This window comes from Phyllobates terribilis, unplaced genomic scaffold, assembly GCF_046119375.1.
Source record: "Phyllobates terribilis strain yellow unplaced genomic scaffold, ASM4611937v1 Scaffold_6599__1_contigs__length_43332, whole genome shotgun sequence".
Lineage (NCBI taxonomy): Eukaryota > Metazoa > Chordata > Amphibia > Anura > Dendrobatidae > Phyllobates > Phyllobates terribilis.
Genome location: NW_027369342.1, coordinates 18,184 through 39,573, shown reverse-complemented (window position 1 = coordinate 39,573; position 21,390 = coordinate 18,184). Strand labels below are relative to the sequence as shown.

Here is a 21,390-nt window from a genome sequence, read left to right as displayed (position 1 = left end):
GTTAGATTCTAGGATTATATTTTTATTCTTGGAGTTTGATGCATATTGTTGTTGTTGGGATATGCGGATTTCTTGATTAGGATTGGTGGTTGTGAGTATGGTTTGATGATATTGATTAGTGGTTTAGAAAATTTATTGAAGAAGAGGTATAAGAAGTGTGTAATCGAGTGGGTGACTCGATTTTACTTTTATCATTATATGTATACCCTTACCCTTAAAGTAGATTAAGAGTCCACTTGTGCTTATTGCACACCATCGGTTCGTATTGGTTATTAATGGAGTGGTGTCATATGAAGTGGTGATATAACGAGGAAATTGGGTATGTCACCTTGGAGAAATAAGTAGTTGTAGGCAGGAGCTAGGTTAGTGATACTTGCTATACATTTGGAGTTTCGAGATATAACCGTTAGTATATCTCCTCGTGCTTACTGTAGACCTTTGGGTTTATTGGAGAGGTGAGCATCATTTTACTTACTCAAGGACGAGTAAGGTTTATGTATGGGGAGATTTGATAGAGGGATTCCATATGGTGTATCTAACGGTTATTAGCTTAGGTTTATTGGTGTTTAGGAGCTTGTCAAGTGCATTTCCCGGAATCTGGCTTGGAGAGTACATTCTATGATTTGCGAGAAGCTCGATATCACTTTGTGGCACAACCATGGAGATTCCGTTTGTACACATCATTGGTGCATTCGAGATGGAGCGAGAGAAAAGAAGTGCCGAGAAGAAGTGTTGAGATGTTGACTACGTTCAGATAGATCGTTCTCCCTGATCTGATGTCCGATTTATGTGATTCCAATTTTAAGAGTTAGATATTAAAGTATACTTGAAAATCTCAAAATATGAGCGCAATCCAAGTTTTGAGTCAAAAGTTATGGTGATTTTACGAACATCGTTATTCTGCAGGAGCTTAGCCGTGAACGCGGACAAAGACCCGCGAAAGCGGACGAAGACCCGCGACCGCGGACTTTCACACTGGAAGGAGAGTTTACAGAACACAATATCGCGACTGCGGACATCCAGCCGCGATCGTGGGCGTTCCTGACAGCTAGAAGATCCGAAATGTTGAATTTCTTTCCGGGATTGCTTTTCCAAAGATCTTCTAAACATTATTTCCCTATTTTTATTTCTTTTATTCCTTATTTCCTAAGACATATAAATAGCTTTTAGGTTTTATTTGGAGGATAATCTTACTTTCTCATCTAGCCTCCGCTCTTAGAGTTTTTTATTGTTCTTCAGATTATGATTAACTAAATTCCCATTGTTTACTCAAAGCTTGAAGCTTTCAGGCTTGGTTTCATGGTGAGTCTCTAAACTCATGCTTTTATCATGGAATTGAAGTATTTGTTTAGTTATCTCTTGTGCTTAATTGCTTATTGTGTGATGTTAGTTTAATCTAGGTTGCAAACTAGGTTGGTTTTCCTCATGCATATTTCTAGATTAGATTATTCTATTTGTAAAAGTCTAATCTTTGTGTAGCAATAACTATCTAGATGAACTATTTGTGAGTGTTTATGGGATAGAGATTCTGAATTCATGTCAAGTATAGGTGATTTGCCAATGGTATTGCATGAAACTACTTATCTTTGATCTTAATGCTATCGTGTTATTGAATCTTGGGATTTCCTTGGTTATAACTTACAATAAGGGTCTCTAGGACTATTTGGACTAGTTGTCTTAGAACAAAGAGTAGGACAAATTATCAATTCTATCTAAAGAAAATATGTTATTAGGATTCCATAATCCATGAAGCATGTCTCTTATGTTGATTGATGCGAGTAAACTTCTCTCTTTATTGAATACAAAACCCAGTTACATGTTATAAGATTGTTACAATCAATGAAACAACCAAATTCCATGTTATGTGTTATGATAGCATGCATTTTAGTATAGTTTGGGTCATGTTTATTTCGTCTTAGTAGAGTCGTTTTGCGTCTTTCTAGTCTTGTTTTATTCTATTTTCATAGTTTTTACTAGAGTCGGTGTCTACTTGACAGGCGTTAAACGGTCGTTGGCCCTATCAAAGATAATCCAACTAAATAATCCACTAGTAAAGTGGTAAGTCGGAGTCGAATACCAAGGGAGCCAGAACAATAGCTTATTTTAATTGTGTTACCTAGTAGTAACTAGGGGGGATTTGTGTGTAAAAACTAATCTTGCAATAGTAAAACGTAAATTGTTGGATTTGTAAAATATAACGATGGAAAGCTCACTCTCTTAGTATCAACGCATTATTCTTATGGAAAGTTGATCATTGAATTCTATAAAATTTATGCTCTTTAAATAAATAATCTAGTTGTCCTACTCTTTGTTCGTAAATAGCAACTAGTCCAAATAGTCCAAGAAACCCTTGTTGTAAGAAATAACCAAAGAAATCCTAAGGTTCAAAACCGCAACAGCATAAAGATCAAAGATAAGTAGGCCTATGCAATATCATTGGCAAATCACCGATACTCGACATAGGTTTATAATCTCTACAAAATAAGCACTCGCAAATAGTCTATGCTAATTCTGATTGCTACCTAAAAGACAAGACTTTTCAAATCGAATTATCAAGCCTAGAAATATGAATGAATAATAAATCAACCTAGTTTGCAACCTAGATAAAATCAATATCAATCAATGACAATAAACACAAGAGAATATAAAACAATGCTGAAATTATTATTAGAACATAAACAATAGAATTCTCACAAACAATTCCTAGAATAATTGCCTCAACCTAAGAGTGAACTAATAGGAACTTATCCAGACACAGCCAAGAGAAAGCAATACATAATAATGGATGAACTAACCAAGGATGAAGGTAGAAGATGGCACAAAGGTGGGAGCTTTCTTCTTGGCTACTGAATCTCTAAGAACTAATTTGTGAAAGTGGAAAAAGATAATTCTAACCTAAAAACTAAAGGTTTATATAGTGTCTATCCTAAAAGAAATAAAATAATTGAAAATAAAAGATAAAATAGGGAAAAACTGATAGAATATCAGACTCAATCTGCAATTGGGTCGGGTCCGTCTCCGTGGTCTCGATCGAGACATTTGAGTCTCGGACGAGACTTTGACCCAGTTCCTCAGAGTCGGCGGAAGTCGCGGTCGAGACATTGGAGTCTCGGTCGAGACTATTATTTCGAGGCTAAATCTCGATCGCGACTTTTGGGTCTCGGTCGAGACATTTTCTGCAGAAAAGTGTTGTTCGTAGAGTTGCCATAACGTTTGACTCACAACTTAGATTGAGCTCATCTTTTGAGGTAATCAAGTAGACTTCAATATCTAACTCCTAGAATTAGAATCACCTCAATCAGACATCGGATCAGGGATAACGAGTCCTCTGAACTCAGATGAATATCTCGGCACTTCTTCTTAGCACTTCTTCTCTTCTCTTCAATGGTCGAAGCGCGTCTTCGACCCTCTTCTCTTGGTGTTGGCGTGGTATCCTTCTCTCTAGCTCCGTCACAAATGCACTAAAGGTTAGTACAAATGGGATCTCCATAATAAAACCACAAATCAACGCTTATGAGCATCCCGCAAATCCATAAGTGAACATCATACCGGATTCCGGGAATACCACTCAATAAGCACCTAAACACCACTAATCCTAAGCTAATAGTCGCTAGTTAACACTATATAATAAGCTCCTATCAAACCTCCCCACACTTAAACCATGCTCGTCCTCGAGTAAGCAAAATAAAACTCACTCCTCCTAACAGCACAAAGGTCTACAGTATTTGTAGAGAAAGTCTGCTAGTGACTATACTTCAATCTCCAAGTGTATCAAGCATTAACCTACTCCGATCTATCTCCTTATGTCTCCGAGATGTCCTATCCATAACCCTCCTTATTTCTCCACTTCATATGTCACCAATCCAATACAATAGTAATAATCGAACCAAGTGGTGTGCGTTTAAGCACATGTGGAATTCCTAATCTCCTCTAAGGGTAAGGGTACATAAATATGACATAATAAGGATAAAATCAAGTCTCCCACTCGTTTATCCACTTCTTATTCCTCCTCTTAGAGTAATGTCCTAAACCACTAGATAATATGATCAATCCACAAGTCACAACCACCAAACCTAATTTCAAAATTCTGCATAATACAACCACAACAATATGCATCAAACTCCAAGAAATAGAAATATAATCCTAGAATCTAACACAACCGCCGATAATATGTAGCAAAACTAATTAACTAATGGAATGGTAAGCATGCAAAGTGTGGATAACAATAAGCTCATAAATATAGAGATAAAAGGCCAAAAACTAACTCCTTATCCCTCCTCGGTGAATCCTAGAACCCGAGACATCCTTCAAATCCCTTCTTATGTCTCCTGCGCCAATAGATATGCAATCAATAAAATCAATCACAAAACAAGTAAATTCGGCGCCCTTTCGGGTTTTCACTAAAATCTAAGTGGCAGGATCTTTTCTTTTCTATTCTTTTTTATTTTTCAGGCACCAACCTTTTCCTTTTTATCCATTTTTGCTTGCCTGGTTTTTATTCTTTTAATTTTTCGTATTTTTTCGTCATTTTTTTCGATTTTTTTAAAAAAAACAAAACTAATGCAATTGTTCAAGATGCGATATAAGTTCTGGTACAGACTCGATCGAAAAACAACTTAAAACAGTTCAGCAGAGACTCTAAAAATATAAAGATAGCAAGAAAAACAGCAAAACACCATAACCCTCCTCGGTACGGCAACTACTCTCCCCACACTTGAACAGTGCATTGTCCTCAATGCAGCACAAGAGGACATCATAAAAAGGGAAGAGGGATAAGGTATCGCAATCACTCCTCAGCATCATCATCATCTCCGTCATCATCAGTGGACTCATCATCTGGTAGCAGTCAAGACGCTTCTTTCGGAAGATTTTTCGAAAAATGAGTTACCGTCGTCTCGGTCGAGATCCAATAGTCACGGTCGAGACTTTTCCACGGGGACGAATTCTTGATCGAGATGCAAAAGTCTCGATCGAGACATGAGTGATATCGGTTGATGGTGTCTGTTTTACTCCTCCAATGGCTTCCTTCTTGCTGACTCCTTAGATTTTCTAGTGGAAATAACAAAAACAAAATAAACAAATGGGATTAAAGTTAGTAAAAATCCCTCGGGTTTCCTCCCTATCAGCGCCTTAGTTAAGGTCGCAGCACGACGTAATCTCGCTCCTTAATTCTCTACACCAGGCTCCTCAAGAGCTACCTCTTCTATTACCTCATCGGAGAAACTTTCATGATATGGTTTTATCCGCTGACCGGTTACTTTGAAGGTGTTGTTGTTGTCCTTATTGAAATGCTCCACTGCCCCATGAGGGAAGACTCGGGCTATTACATAGGGCCCGCTCCATCTAGACAGCAGTTTACCTGGAAAGAGTTGAAGGCGCGAGTTATAGAGTAATACCTTGTCGCCCACATTGAAAGTCCTGCGTAGTATGTGCTTGTCATGCCACTCTTTGGTTTTCTCCTTGTATATCGTCGCGTTCTCATACGCTTCTCGGCGTATTTCCTCCAACTCATGCAACTGCAATTTTCGGTGCTCCCCGGCCTCGTCTATCTCCATATTGCATTTCTGGACTGCCGACCATGCTCTATGCTCGAGCTCCACTGGTAGATGACATGCCTTTCCGAACACCAAGTGACATGGGGACATCCCAATGGGCTTTTTGTATGCGGTGCGGTAGGCCCATAACGCATTATCGAGGCGGAGACTCCACTCTTTCCTGTTTGGCGCGACTGTCTTTTCCAACACCCCCTTAATTTTCCGATTGGAGACCTCGGCTTGTCCATTACTTTGTGGATGATACGCTGTAGAGATTCGCTCGGTTACTCCGTATTTCTAGAGTAGAGCGCTGACCGTCTTATTCTTGAAATGAGTCCCCTGATCGCTGATAAGGGCCTTCAGGATTCCAAATCTAGCAAAGATATTCTCTTTAAGAAACCCTGCAACTACTTTTGAATCATCAGTCTTGGTGGCTTTTTCTTCCACCCATTTGGAAACATAGTCCACCGCAAGTAGTATATATAGATGCCCATAAGATTTAGGAAAAGGTCCCATAAAGTCTATCCCCCAGACATCGAAAATCTCACGAAAGACTAACGGTGTCTATGGCATTTCATTCCTTCGGAATATTTTCCAACCCTCTGGCACCTATCACAAGTTTGACAAAAAGCATAAGCGTCTCGGAAGATGTGCGGCCAAAAGAAACCAGTGTCAAGTACCTTTCTAGGAGTCTTATTGGGCCCAAAATGCCCCCCACATGCGTAAGAATGACAAAAAGAAAGGACAGATTGTACCTCATTATCCGGGAGGCATCGTCGGATTACCTTGTCTACGCAATGTTTCCATAAGTAGGGATCATCCCACACATAGTATTTCGCCTCACTCTTGATTTTGTCGCGCTGAGCTTTAGTGCAGGCAGGAGGGAATTCCCCTTGAACTAGGTAGTTCAATATGTGTGCATACAATGGTGTGAAGGAGTGAAGGGTGAGCAATTGAGTTTTGGGGGAGTTCCTGGTTGTTTCTAGGGTTGGGTCGCGATCAAGAAAGTTGGGTCGCGATCGAGATATTACCCCCGTGGTCAAATCGCGATCGAGAGAAACAGGTCGCGATAGAGACATTTCAGCCGTGGCCAAATCGCGGTCGAGAGAATCTAGTCGCGGTCGAGACTCCCTTCCAGTTTCCTCCGATTTCGTTCCAGGTACCGCCATCTCGGTCGAAACACCATGTCGCGGTCGAGACCTCGTTATCGTCTGGGCGGAAAGAATGTCAATTTGGCATAAGGACTCGTCCGGAAATTCGCCCAACCTCGGTTTCGCCTCGTCACCACCATCATGAACTAGGCGACTAAGATGGTCAGCCACGGAGTTCTCGGAAACCTTTTTATCCCGGATCTCTACATCGAACTCACTTAATAATAAGACCCATCGGATGAGTCTAGGCTTTGATTCCTTTTTCGTCATGAGGTAACAGATGGTTGCATGATCGGTGTGGATGATCACTTTTACGCCAAGTAGATATTGTCGGAACTTGTTGAGGGCGTACACTACAGCTAGCAACTCCTTCTCGGTGGTGGAGTAGTTCTTTTGGGTGCCGCTTAGCGTCATTGATGCGTAGTAGATAACGTGCACTGCTCTCCCTACTTTCTGGCCCAAAACAGCTCCCACAGCATAATCACTAGCATCGCACATGATCTTGAATGGTAGGGACCAATCCGGCGCCTTGATGATAGGTGCAGCAGTGAGGTGCGATTTCAAGGTGTTAAACGCAAGCTTACATTCCTCGTTGAAGACAAAATCCACCTCTTTCTTCAACAGCTCACATAGTGGTGTCGAGATTTTGGAGAAGTCTTTTATAAACCTGCGATAAAAACCTGCAAGGCCAAGAAAAGATCGAACTTCACACACATTAGTAGGATAAGGTGAGGACTGAATTACGTCAATCTTTTCCTTATCAACCTCAATCCCCTTAGAGGATGCAATGTGACCCAAAACAATACCATGATTGACCATGAAATGACACTTTTCTGAGGTTAACACCAAATTGGTTTCTACACATCTTTGTAGGACAAGTTTCAAGTTATTCAAACAACCATCAAATGAATCACCATGGACTGTCAAGTCATCCATAAATACATCAATAAAGTTCTCAATATACTCGGAGAAGAAGCTTACCATACATCGTTGAAATGTACCTGGTGCATTGCAAAGTCCGAATGGCATTCTGCAGTATACAAAGGTGCCAAAAGGACATGTGAAAGTAGTCTTCTCCTGGTGTTCTGGCGCTATGGCCACCTGGAATTACCCGAGTATCCGTCGAGGAAACAATAATATGCGCGACCTGTAAGGCGTTCTAGCATTTGATCGATAAAGGGGAGAGGAAAGTGATCCTTACGAGTTACCGCGTTCAGCTTGCGGTAGTCGATGCAAACACGCCAGCCATTATGCGTTCTTTGAGGAATCATTTCACCAGCCTCGTTATCTACTACGGTAATCCCTCCTTTCTTCTTAACAACTTGAGTCGGGCTAACCCATCGACTGTCCGAAATTGGGTAGATCATGTCGGCCGACAATAATTTCAACACCTCTTTCTCTACCACTTCCATCATGGGAGGGTTTAATCGCCTCTGAGGTTGTCGGCTTGGCTTAGCTCCTTCCTCCAGTAAGATCCTGTGCATGCAGGTAGAAGGGCTTATTCCCTTGATATCAGCAATGGACCACCCTAACACTGTGATGTTGCTCTTCAGGACCTCCACCAGTCTTTCGTCCCGCTCCTGGCCGAGAGCACTCAAGATGATGACCGGCAACGTGCTTCCTTCGCCGAGAAATGCATACTTTAGGTGCAGAGGTAACTCTTGTAGCTCAATGGTGGGTGCCTGCACAATAGAAGGGAGCGGTTTTTCGCTCGAAAACGTAAGTAACGCGGGCCCACCGACCAAAAGAGTATCCGGAGTATCAAACTCAGCGAGGACCTAATTCACATCAGCAGATAATATAATGTCATGCTCCTTAGATCTTACAATGCTATTTTCTACGACAACTTGAAGTGAGTCAATCCCATACACATCAAAAACTTCCTGAACAGTAGGGTCAATCACATCTATAGATAAAACAGAATTATCATTTGTAGGGTATTTCATAGCCTCAAATATGTTAAACCTAACTACATCTCCATCGAACCCAAGTGTAAGCACCCCACTTGTGTAATCTAACTTAGTATTGGTCGTTCTCATGAATGGTCTACCCAGGAGGATAGTGGCAGCTTGCTTATCATGCCCCATATCTAGTACATAAAAATCAGCTGGAAATATTAAATTATCAATTATCACCAATACATCCTCGATTATCCCCTTCGGGTGAACCGTTGACCTGTCGGCTAGCTGGATCACAATCCCTGTATCACATAAAGGTCCTAATCCTAGCAGTTCATATAAAGAGAATGGCATAACGTTAATAGAAGCCCCTAGATCTAGCATGGCCTTACTAATCCTCTTCTCACCTATAATAAGAGGGATACTAACCATCCCCAGGTCTGACACTTCTTTGCCATCTTTTGCATAATGGTCGCGGACACTCTTTCGCTCACCTGTACCTTTTGCTTACCTTTCAACTTCTGACTCCTCTTGATGGTGCAGAGCTCCTTCAAGAACTTAGCATAACTAGGAACACTTTTAACGAGGTTTAGCAAAGGAATGTTTACCTCACACTTACTGAAAGTTTTGAAGAGTTCTTTGTCATTTGCAGGTCTGCGTGTGTCCCTCAAGGCCTCTGCGAAGGGTGTAGGTGGTTTTTCAGTGTACAACGTAGGGAAATTAGGTCTTACATAGTTCTCTTGTCGTAGCTTAAAATCACCTTTGTCTTCATAGTCGTCCTCAACGTGTACTACAGTAGAGTCTCTGTCGAGATCACAGGGTCGCGGTCGAGACGTTGAAGCTTCTAACGAACTGGGACAGAGTCGCGATCGCGATAATGGGTCGCGGTCGAGACATTTTTCGGAAAAATTTTCGGAACCCAAATCACCGTCATCTCGATCGAGACAATCGGGTCGCGGTCAAGACTTCTCTACGGGGTCAAATTCTCGGTCGAGACTTTCTTGTCTCGGTCGCGACTTTTGCTCGGCCTCTTTTTGCAGCACCTTTTCTCCGCCTTTCTCTTCGAGTTTTCATCCGCTTCTTAATTCTACGACGCTGATGTTTTCTCTCGGATCTCTATCGGTTTTGGTTTTCGTGAGGTTGGAGACGACTTCGGCCAATTGCCCAAATTGCTTATCGAGATTTCTGATGCTTGACTCGGTTGCTTGGGCATGAGCTGCGAATTGTTTGGACAAGGACTCGAGCATCTCATTCAGCGATGGTTCGTGCGATTTTTGCTGATATGGGGGTGTGGTAGTGGTTGTAGTTGTTCTCATATCGAGGTCTGGGGGTCCAAATCCTCCTATAGCATGCACTTAATCGATGGTTGGGTCTTGTAGTTGTGGGCATTAATCAGTATAATGACTCTCATTCTCGCAGATACCGCATACTCTCACTGGTTGTTGACTTCCACCGGCAATACTTTTTATCATACTTTTCAACTCAGTGATCTCATCTTTCCACCCAGGCTCTCCGGAGCTCACATCATTAGCTCCTTTCCTTTCATATGTTCTCCCAAAGCTTCTGGTTCCTTCCGCGATCTCATTCAATCGTGCTCTAACTTCGGCGGGGGTCAAATTCAGCACACTCACATTACACGCAGCATCTACTAATCTCCTCTCATTGTCTAGCAACCCGTTATAGAGGTGGGTCGCCAAATCCTTCTCCTCAAACCCATGAAATGGGAAGCTCGCACACAGTCCCGCGAACCTTTCAACGTAATCATACAGCGTTTCACCATCCTGCTGTTCCACCATTGCTATTGCTCTTTTCAATTCAACCGCCTTCTTGGACGGGAAGTACTTATTGAGGAAGGCTTTGTGAAGCTTCTCCCATGTTTCGATACTCCCGGTGGGTAGCAAGTAATACCACTGGCGCGCGGTATCTTTCAGCGTGAGACCGAAAGCTCTCATCTTGCTTTGCTCATCTGTAACGTTACTCGGCTTGATGCAGCTGCAAATGTCGTGGAACTCACTAAGATGCATGATCGGGTCCTCCCCAACCAAGCCATGAAATTTTGGTAGCAAATTGATGAATCCAGTCTTTAGTTCAAACGTGATGCCGGCATTCAGGGCAAGCAGCATCAATCCCAAGTGTTGTTGCGTCAGATCAGGGTCTGTAAGCTCTCGCAACGTTCTGGCCGCCATTAATTCAATTACTAGATTCTGCAGGGATTGTCGCAGATTCCGCAAGTGCGTCCGCTCTATCTCTAGAATAAAATCAAGGAAATCTTAATTAAGGGGTCGAGTGTGGACCATAATATAGGTACATACCAAGATAACACAAAGAGAAACAAACTATAACAGTTGGCTCCCCGACAACGGCGCCAAAATTTGATAGGCGTTAAACGGTCGTTGGCCCTATCAAAGATAATCCAACTAAATAATCCACTAGTGAAGTGGTAAGTCGGAGTCAAATTCCAAGGGAGCCAGAACGATAACTTATTTCAATTGTGTTACCTAGTAGTAACTAGGGGGGATTTGTGTGTAAAAACTAATCTTGCGATAGTAAAACGTAAATTGTTTGATTTGTAAAATATAATGATGGAAAGCTCACTCTTTTAGTATCAGCGCATTATTCTTATGGAAAGTTGATCATCGAATTCTATCAAAGTTATGTTCTTTAAATAAATAATCTAGTTGTCCTATTTTTTGTTCGTAAATAGTAACTAGTCCAAATAGTCCTAGAAGCCCTTGTTGTAAGCAATAACCAAATAAATCCTAAGGTTCAAAAGCTCAACAGCATAAAGATCAAAGATAAGTAGCCTATGCAATACCATTGGCAAATCACCGATACTCGACATAGGTTTATAATCTATACAAAATAAGCACTCGTAAATAGTCTATGCTAATTCTGATTGCTACCTAAAAGACAAGACTTTTCAAATCGGATTATCAAGCCTTGCGATATGAATGAATAATAAATCAACCTAGTTTGCAACCTAGATAAAATCAATATCAATCAATGAAAATAAACACAAGAGAATATAAAACAATGCTGAAATTATTATTAGAACATAAACAATAGAATTCTCACAAACAATTCCTAGAATAATGGCCTCAACCTAAGAGTGAACTAATAGGAACTTATCCAGACACAGCCAAGAGAAAGCAATACATAATAATGGATGAACTAACCAAGGATGAAGGTAGAACATGGCACAAAGGTGGGAGCTTTCTTCTTGCCTGCTGAATCTCTAAGAACTAATTTGTGAAAGTGGCAAAAGATAATTCTAACCTAAAAACTAAAGGTTTATATAGTGTCTATCCTAAATGAAATAAAATAATAGAAAATAAAAGATAAAATAGGGAAAAACTGATAGAATATCAGACTCAATCTGCAATTGGGCCGGGTCCATCTCCGTGGTCTCGATCGAGACATTTGAGTCTCGGTCGAGACTTTGACCCAGTTCCTCAGAGTCGGCGGAAGTCGCGGTCGAGTCATTGGAGTCTCGGTTGAGACTTTTATTTCGAGGCTAAATCTCGATCGCGACTTTTGGGTCTCGGTCGAGACATTTTCTGCAGAAAAGGGCTGTTCGTAGAGTTGTAATAAATTTTGACTCACAACTTAGATTGAGCTCATCTTTTGCGGTAATCAAGTAGACTTCAATATCTAACTCCTAGAATTTGAATCACCTCAATCGGACATCGGATCAGGGAGAACGAGCCCTTTGAACTCAGCTGAATATCTCGGCACTTCTTCTTAGCACTTCTTCTCTTCTCTTCAATGGTCGAAGCGCGTCTTCGACCCTCTTCTCTTGGTGTTGGCATGGTATCCTTCTCTCTAGCTCCGTCACAAATGCACTAAAGGTGAGTACAAATGGGATCTCCATAATAAAACCACAAATCAACGCTTATGAGCATCCCGCAAATCCATAAGTGAACATCATACCGGATTCCGGGAATACCACTCAATAAGCACCTAAACACCACTAACCCTAAGCTAATAGTCGCTAGTTAACACCATATAATAAGCTCCTATCACTACTCTTGTGTTTGATGATTACAGGTGATTTGGAGGCATTTTTATTGGAGATAATGAGCATCCGCAGAATGGTGTTCGAGTCAAAAGATTAGCAAGGAAGAAACCTAGCGAAGAAGGGCTCAAGGAAAGACGGGAAAGAGCCATAACGGAGTTGCGTTGATGAGGGGCAACAGAGGGATACTCGGCCTTATACTAGGCCAAATATCCGCCCGAGTATCCAAAAAAGGGCCGCCAATGCAGAGAGATACTCGGCCCATTACTTAGCCGAGTATCGGGCCGAGTTCGGCACCCCTCCTCCGAGAATTTTTGTTTTGCCTTGGAACTCTTGGACTTCTTGGGGGTTACTTTTGGGTGACCTTTGGAGATTTATAAAAAGGGGGTTTTAGACCATATTTAGGGCACCATCTATCCACCTCTCTCTCTACCTCTCTTTAGCCACTTTCAAAACCCTAACTTGCATTTTGGAGATTGTTGAAGAATTCTCAAGAATTGGAGTTTTATATTCTAGATTGAATCGAATATTTTTCTTATTCTCATCTAGATCTATGAATTACTTTTTTCTTATGATATTTTTGATTGTTTCTCCCATTATGCGTAGCTAAATCCATATTTCTAGGATTGAGGTGATCCCAACAATGAATTGGTATATTTTGTTCTTGTGTTTGTCTTTGAAAGCATGTATTCTTATTTGATTTGATTCTAGTGTTGTTATTGACATTGAGATTATCAATTAGAATTCTATTAGGTTGAGTCTGAAAGGAGATACCTATAGATTTTAATTAGACATGGCATGAGTCTAAAAGGAGATTGTTTATGTTGGATTACTTAGAATTGAACCCGAATAGACTTGTTTGTTCTTGTGGAGATATAAGTAATCATAGAAACCTAGGTTAGGTTGTACTTAGTTGAGCAAGAAAGTGGATGTTAACCTGGTCTAGTTCTAGTATCTATGTGCCTATTAGTCTATGCTTGATTAACTTTGCACGACAATGATTGTTAGTTGGCGTTTAGATACGTCTACTATTGTCTGAAAGGAATTTGTAGATATATTTGATTGCTGACCGTCAAACAAGTCCATGCTATTCTTTGATAAACGCATCTTGTAATTTACCAAGAAGTTGTTATGGTGATCCTTAATCCTAGATATTTCTCATTCACATACCTTTCCAAAGTTGTGTTTTCTCATTTTCGTAGCATAATCATCATATTATCCTATTAAGACTTAGCTTACCAGTTTAGTTACAAAAGCTACTACTTTGTCCTCGTGGGAACGACACTTGAAAAGATACAATTGATCCCATACGCTTGTGGGTAGGTTTATCCCTATCAAGTTTTTGGCGTCGTTGCCGTGGACATTAGCTAGTATCAGTTGTATCCTACAATTGGTTCGACTATGTCTCTTGTGTTATTTGATCCTTTTCTCTTGTCTTTGATCTTAGGTTTGTTACCTTCTCATGAGACGAGTTCTAAGCGCTAATAATCTCAAGGACTTTGATCCCGAACCTGAGCGTACTTTTCACTTAAGAAGGAGACAACAACGTGATCTTATTGAACAAGAGATTGATGGGAATGGTAATCAAGTTCAGCCAAATAACGCCCTGGATCAGCCACGTATGACTTTAGGTGACTATGTGACACCTAATCACCGAGGGCAAGTTTCAGGTGTGGTTCGACCTCCCGTGCAGGCTCGTAACTTCGAGCTAAAACCCTCTTTAATCAACATGGTTCAACAAAATCAGTTTGGGGGTTTGCCGTCTGAGAATCCACACCTACATTTGGCCACTTTCACTGAGCTTATGGATACGGTGAAGATCCATGAAGTGAGTCAAGATGCACTATTCTTGCGCACGTTCTCTTTCTCTCTACTAGATAGAGCAAAGGCCTGGTATAAGGCCATACCTCTCGGCTCTGTTACAACTTGGGATGAGTTAGACAATGCATTTCTCACCAAATATTTTCCTCCTAAGAAGACATCCGAGATGAGAAATCAGATTCTAGCATTCCAGATGAAAGATGTTGAGTCTCTTTATGAAGGTTGGGAGAGGTTCAAGGAGCTGTTGATGTTGTGCTCTCATCACGGACAAGAGAAGTGGACTTTGCTACATGTCTTGTATAATGCAGTTGACAGTTCTACCCGACTTATTATTGATGCTTCAGCTGGAGGTAGAATCATGTCAATGGATGTCGAGGAAGCATGGGATTTGATCGAGGAAACCGCACAACACTCTCATTATTATAGTGATGCTCGGTCACATCCTAAGAAGACGGCTGGGATGTATGAGGTGAATGCTGATACACACCAACAAGCTCAGATTGATGGTTTGCAACAATCAAGAGGCTGAATTTAACGGTTCAAAAATCCAAAGAGAATGGGGCTGATTCATCCTCTCGAGATACGTCTAATCTGGTTTGTCAGTTTTGTGTAGAGAGTGGCCATACTATTTCATCATGCCAACAATTCGGTGCTCAAGGTGAAGCACAAGGGAAGGTGAACTACATGAACAACTTCAATCGGGGTCCGAGGAATGATCCATATTCCAACATCTCTAACCTCGATTGGAGGAATCACTCTAACCTCCCTTGGGGAGGAAATCAAGCTTCTCAGAGAAACCCCCCTGGTTTCCAACCAAGACCCCCTCCACAACAACATCAAGAGCGTTCTCAACCATCCGATGAGTCTACGCTTCAATTGACAATGAAGGAGCTTTAGAACATTAACAAGAAGTTGGATAGTCATGATAGCTTGCATGCTCAATATGCCAAGAATGCTCCTAGACCCCATGGTCATCTTCCAGTTCAAACTGAGGCCAATCCAAGAGGGGAAATCAATGTTGTGTCCTTTAGGAGTGGAAGGCGAATTGAAGATCCTAAAGTGGTAGATCTTAAGAAGAAAGGTGTTGTTATTAATGATCCTGAGGAAGCTAAGGTTCAAGAGAAATAGGAGAAGGGAGAGCCGAAGTATGTGCGACCACCACCTTACAAGCCTTCTCTTCCTTTCCCACAAAGGAGAGCCCAAGCTCAGCTAGATCACAAATTTGGCAAATTTGTGGAGGTATTGAAGAAACTTTGCATCAACATTCCCTTCACTGAAGCTCTCAAACAAATGCCAACCTATGTGATGTTCTTGAAGGAGATCCTATCCAACAAAAGGAACCTTGATGATTACCACACCATTTCTTTGAACCAGGAGTGTAGCGCTCTCATCCAAAATAAGTTGCCCCTAAGCTTGAAGATCCGGGCAGCTCTAGTGTTCCTATGGTGATAGGGAGAAGTACCTACCATTCCTTATGTGATTTGGGTGCTAGTGTGAGCACCATTCCTTTGTCCATATACAAGAAGCTTGATTTATGAGAGCCTAGACCGGTGAAGATGACCTTACTCATGGCCGATAGATCTACAACACGCCCGGTTGGTATTTTGGAGGACATTCCTATCCAGACCGGCAAGTTCTACATCCCGATTGATTTCATTGTCTTAGATATTCTCTCTGATTCTCCTATTCCAATAATAGTGGGACGACCCTTCCTAGCTACCGCGGATGCTCTTATTGATGTGAAGCAGGGTGTTCTATTCTTCAATATTGGGGAAGAGAAAATGGAATTCAACCTTCCTAAGGTTGTGAAGCAGCCTGCTTTTGAGGATGATGTTTCTAGCTTATATATGGTTGAAAAAGCAACCCAAGAATCCTTGATGGCCATTTTGATTGATGATCTGTTGGAGTATTGCTTGACTGAGAGTGTGACCGAAGCTGACAGTCTAGAGCTACTTGTTGATGTGCTCTTAGAATTGGAATTTGGTAATGAGGTGCATGAGACCGTATATGAGACCCTATCTAGTGAAGACGTCTCCCCCATAGAGGAGACTCAAGAGGCACCAAAAGTAGAGTTGAAGACTCTTCCATCCAATTTGAGGTTGAAGGAGGATCTTGATCCGGGGGATAGTGGCCATCTTCTCCGTCTACCTTATATGGGGAGAGTTTCTCTCAATGGTCGACCTCCTCCTCGACCGCCTTCACAAGAGTAGTTCATTGTGAGTACTTCTCTTCATTTTGCTCTTTAATTATACATTGGGGACAATGTTAGTTTTAAGCTTAAGGGAGGGGAGTATTTTCTGTTTTGCATTTGCATGTAGGTTGTTTAGTGTTGCATTTTTTGTTTGTTTTATTTTGATTTTATTTTTTTGGTGTCAGTTATCACGTTTTCCCTGCATGTTCCTTTGTGAGTTCTTATAATGGTGCATTGACTGTTAATCCTTTTAATATGCTTTAGTTGTTAATATTAAAATTGCGCTATGATGATGATATAATTGATCAAACTTTTGACATTGACGTGAGCATGTGGACTTTGATTAAGGTACATTAGAACCGAAACTCAAGATAATTGTCCTAGTGAGCTTGTTTGCCTTTCTTGGACTACATTTGAAAACTCCTCTTATTTCCCATGAGTGGACTCTCTTTGTTTATTATCTCTAGACCTTCCTTCTAAATCTCTTTGAGACTGCATATAGGACTAAAAATGCATCACATTTGATTAAGACATTATATTTTTATGAGCCCATATTATCCTTGACTACCCTTGAATTGATATCCTTCTCTTGTAGCCCTTTGAGCCTTACAGCCTTTCTTTGTTAGCTCCACAAAAGTAATCTGAGCTTATATTTATATCCTACCTATCTAGGGGATTGAACTTCTATTTACTTTGTGTGGATGCGAGACAAGCTTGGGGGAATGGTAGATGATGGGGTAGTTAACGATGTCTGATAATAGAGCGTTATCTTGTTGTTTATATCCAATTTGCCCCCTTCTTTTTTGTTACAAAGAAAGAAAGAAATTACAAAAAGAAAGATGAAAAAAAGCAAAAATAAGAGGAAATAAGTGAAAGAGAAGAAAAGGAGCAATAAATAAATAATTTGATAGATCTTGGATTGGATTGTGTATCTGTGTTTATTGTGATATTAATTGAGTTGGTGTTGTTTTCATATGAAGTTCATATCTCCTAGATTTTGCACCACACGACCAAAAATTTCATCCATGCCTTATAGAGTACCTTGGCACCATTACAAACCCTTGTATGTCTCATGATTTTGATTTTCATATTTCTACCTAGAAGTGGAGATCTAGATTTGGTTGCAAGCTTATGGTAGTTAACATTCAAAGTTGAGATATAACATTGAGTGAAACACATACCTACATATATGAGTGTGAGTGACATGTTCTATTATTCTGGTGAGGTCTAGAGTTGAGGAACTAATATATTCTTGTCATTGATTGAGAAGCATGCTAGGAAGGAATTTGTTTTCTGTTTGATCTTTCGTTGTTATCAATCATATGTCACTTGGATAGATATCTCTTTTGTATATTAACTGGATTCATTGACGTGTTCTTGCTTGGTACAATCAAGGTTCAAGCTTGGGGGAATTTGATAGCATGCATTTTAGTATAGTTTAGGTCATGTTTATTTCGCCTTAGTAGAGTCGTTTTGCGTCTTTCTAATCTTGTTTTATTCTAGTTTCATAGTTTTTTGTAGAGTCGGTGTCTACTCTTGTGTTTGATGATTACATGTGATTTGGAGGCATTTTTATTGGAGATCATGAGCATCCACAGAATGGTGTTCGAGTCAAAAGATTAGCAAGGAAGAAACCTAGCGAAGAAGGGCTCAAGGAAAGACGGGAACGAGCCATGATGGAGTTGTGTTGATGAGGGGAAACAGAGGAATACTCGGCTTTATACTCGGCCGAGTATCCGCCCGAGTATCCATGAAAGGGCTGCCAATGCATAGAGATACTCGTCCCATTACCCCACCGAGTATCGGGCCGAGCTTGGCAACCCTTCTCCGAGAATTTGTGTTTTGTCTTGGAACTCTTGGACTTCTTGGGGGTTACTTTTGGATGACCTTTGGAGAGTTATAAAAAGGGAGTTTTAGAACATGTTTATGGCACCATCTATCCACCTCTCTTTAGCCACTTTCAAAACCCTAGCTTGCATTTTAGAGATTGTTGAAGAATTCTCAAGAATTGGAGTTTTATATTCTAGATTGAATCAAGTATTTCTCTTATTCTCATCTAGATCTATGAATTTCTTTGTTCTTATGATGTCTTTGATTGTTTCTCCCATTATGCATAGCTAAATCCATATTTCTAGGATTGGGGTGATCCCAACAATGAATTGGTAGATTTTGTTCTTGTGTTTGTCTTTGAAAGCATGGATTCTTGTTTGATTTGATTCTTGGGTTGTTATTGAGATTGATATTATCAATTAGAATTCTATTAGGTTGAGTCTGAAAGGAGATACCTATAGATTTCAATTAGACATGGCATGAGTCTGAAAGGAGATTGTTTATGTTGGATTATCTAGAATTGAACCCGAATAGACTTGTTTGTTCTTGTGGAGATATAAGTAATCATAGAAACCTAGGTTAGGTTGGACTTAGTTGAGCACGAAAGTGGATGTTAACCCTATCTAGTTCTAGTTTCTAAGTGCCTATTAGTCTATGCTTGATTAACTATGCATGACAGTGATGTTAGTTGGCGTTTAGATACGTCTACTATTGTATGAAAGGAATTTGTAGATATATTTGATTGCTTACCGTCAAACAAGTCCATGATATTCTTTGATAAGCACATCTTGTAATTTACCAAGGAGTTGTTGTGGTGATCCTTAATCCTAGATATTTCTCATTCACATATCTTTCCAAAGTTGTGTTTTCTCATTTTCGTAGCATAATCATAATATTATCCTATTAAGATTTAGCTTACCAGTTTAGTTACAAAAGCTACTACTTTGTCCTCGTGGGAACGACACTTGAAAAGCTACAATTGATCCCATACGCTTGTGGGTATGTTTATCCCTATCAAGTTTTTGGCGCCGTTGTCGGGGACATTAGCTAGTATTAGTTGTATCCTACAATTGGTTCGACTAAGTCTCTTGTGTTATTTGATCCTTTTCTCTTGTCTTTGATCTCAGGTTTGTTACCTTCTCATGAGACGAGTTCTAAGCGCTAATAATCTCAACGACTTTGATCCTGAACCTGAGCGTACTTTTCACTTAAGAAGGAGACAACATTGTGATCTTATTGAACAAGAGATGGGTGGGAATGCCAATCAAGATCAGCCAAATAACGCCCTGGATCAGCCACGTATGACTTTAGGTGACTATGTGACACCTAATCACCGAGGGAAAGTTTCAGGTGTGGTTCGACCTCCCGTACAGGATTGTAACTTCAAGCTCAAACCCTCTTTAATCAACATGGTTCAACAAAATATGTTTGGGGGTTTGCCGTCTGAGAATCCACACCTACATTTGGCCACTTTCACTGTTTCCCATGAGTGAACTCTCTTTGTTTATTATCTCTATAACTTTCTTCTAAATCTCTTTGAGACTGCATATAGGACTAAAAATGCATCACATTTGATTGAGACATTATATTTTTATAAGCCCATGTTATCCTTGACTACCCTTGAATTGATATCCTTCTCTTGTAGCCCTTTGATCCTTATAGCCTTTTTTATTAGCTCCACAAAAGTAATCCGAGCTTATATTTATATCCTGCCTATCTAGGGGATTGAACTTCTACTTACTTTGTGTGGATGCGAGACAAACTTGGGGGAATGGTAGATGATGTGGTGTTTAACGATGTCTGATTATAGAGCATTATCTTGTTGTTTATATCCAATTTTCCCCCTTCTTTTTCTCTACAAAGAAAGAAAGAAAATACAAAAAAAAGAGATAGAAAGAAAAAAAAACAAAAAAAGAGGAAATAAGTGAAAAAGAAGAAAAGGAGCAACAAATATACAATTTGATAGATCTTGGGTTGGATTGTGTATCTGTGCTTATTGTGATATCAATTGAGTTGGTGTTGTTTTCATATGAAGTTCATATCTCCTAGATTTTACACCAAATGGCCAAAAATTTCATCCATGCCTTATAGAGTACCTTGGCACCATCACAACCCCTTGTATGTCTCATGATTGTGTTTTGCATTCTACCTAGCAGTGGAGATCTAGATTAGGTTGCAAGCTTATGGTAGTTAACATTCAAAGTTGAGATATAACATTGAGTGAAACACATACCTACATATATGAGCATCAGTGACATGTTCTATTATTCTAGTGAGGTCTAGAGTTGAGGAACTAATATATTCTTGTCATTGAATGAGAAGCATGCTAAAAAAATTGGTTTTCTATTTGATATTTCGTTGTTATCAATCATATGTCACTTGGATAGATACCTCTTTTGTATATTAACTGGATTCATTGATGTGTTCTTGCTTGGTACAATCAAGGTTCAAGCTTGGGGGAATTTGATAGCATGCATTTTAGTATAGTTTAGGTCATGTTTATTTCGTCTTAGTAGAGTCGTTTTGCGTCTTTCTGATCTTGTTTTATTCTATTTTCATAGTTTTCTGTAGAGTCGGTGTCTACTCTTGTGTTTGATGATTACAGGTGATTTGGAGGCATTTTTATTGGAGATCATGAGCATCCACAGAATGGTGTTCGAGTCAAAAGATTAGCAAGGAAGAAACCTAGCGAAGAAGGGCTCAAGGAAAGACGGGAACGAGCCATGATGGATTTGTGTTGATGAGGGGAAACAGAGGGATAATCGGCCGAGTATCCGCCCGAGTATCCATGAAAGGGCCGCCAATGCAGAGAGACACTCGTCCCATTACTCGGCCGAGTATCCGGCAGAGTTTGGCACCCCTTCTCCGAGAATTTGTGTTTTGCCTTGGAACTCTTGGACTTCTTGGGGGTTACTTTTGGATTAACTTTGGAGAGTTATAAAAAGGGGGT

General features: G+C 40.4%; 1 pseudogene; it reads right to left on the bottom strand.

Annotated features, from left to right (window-relative positions):
- Positions 1-801: 801 nt before the first annotated feature.
- LOC141251094 (uncharacterized) lies at positions 802-7,504 on the bottom strand (annotated as a pseudogene).
- Between the last annotated feature and the right edge of the window lie 13,886 nt (positions 7,505-21,390).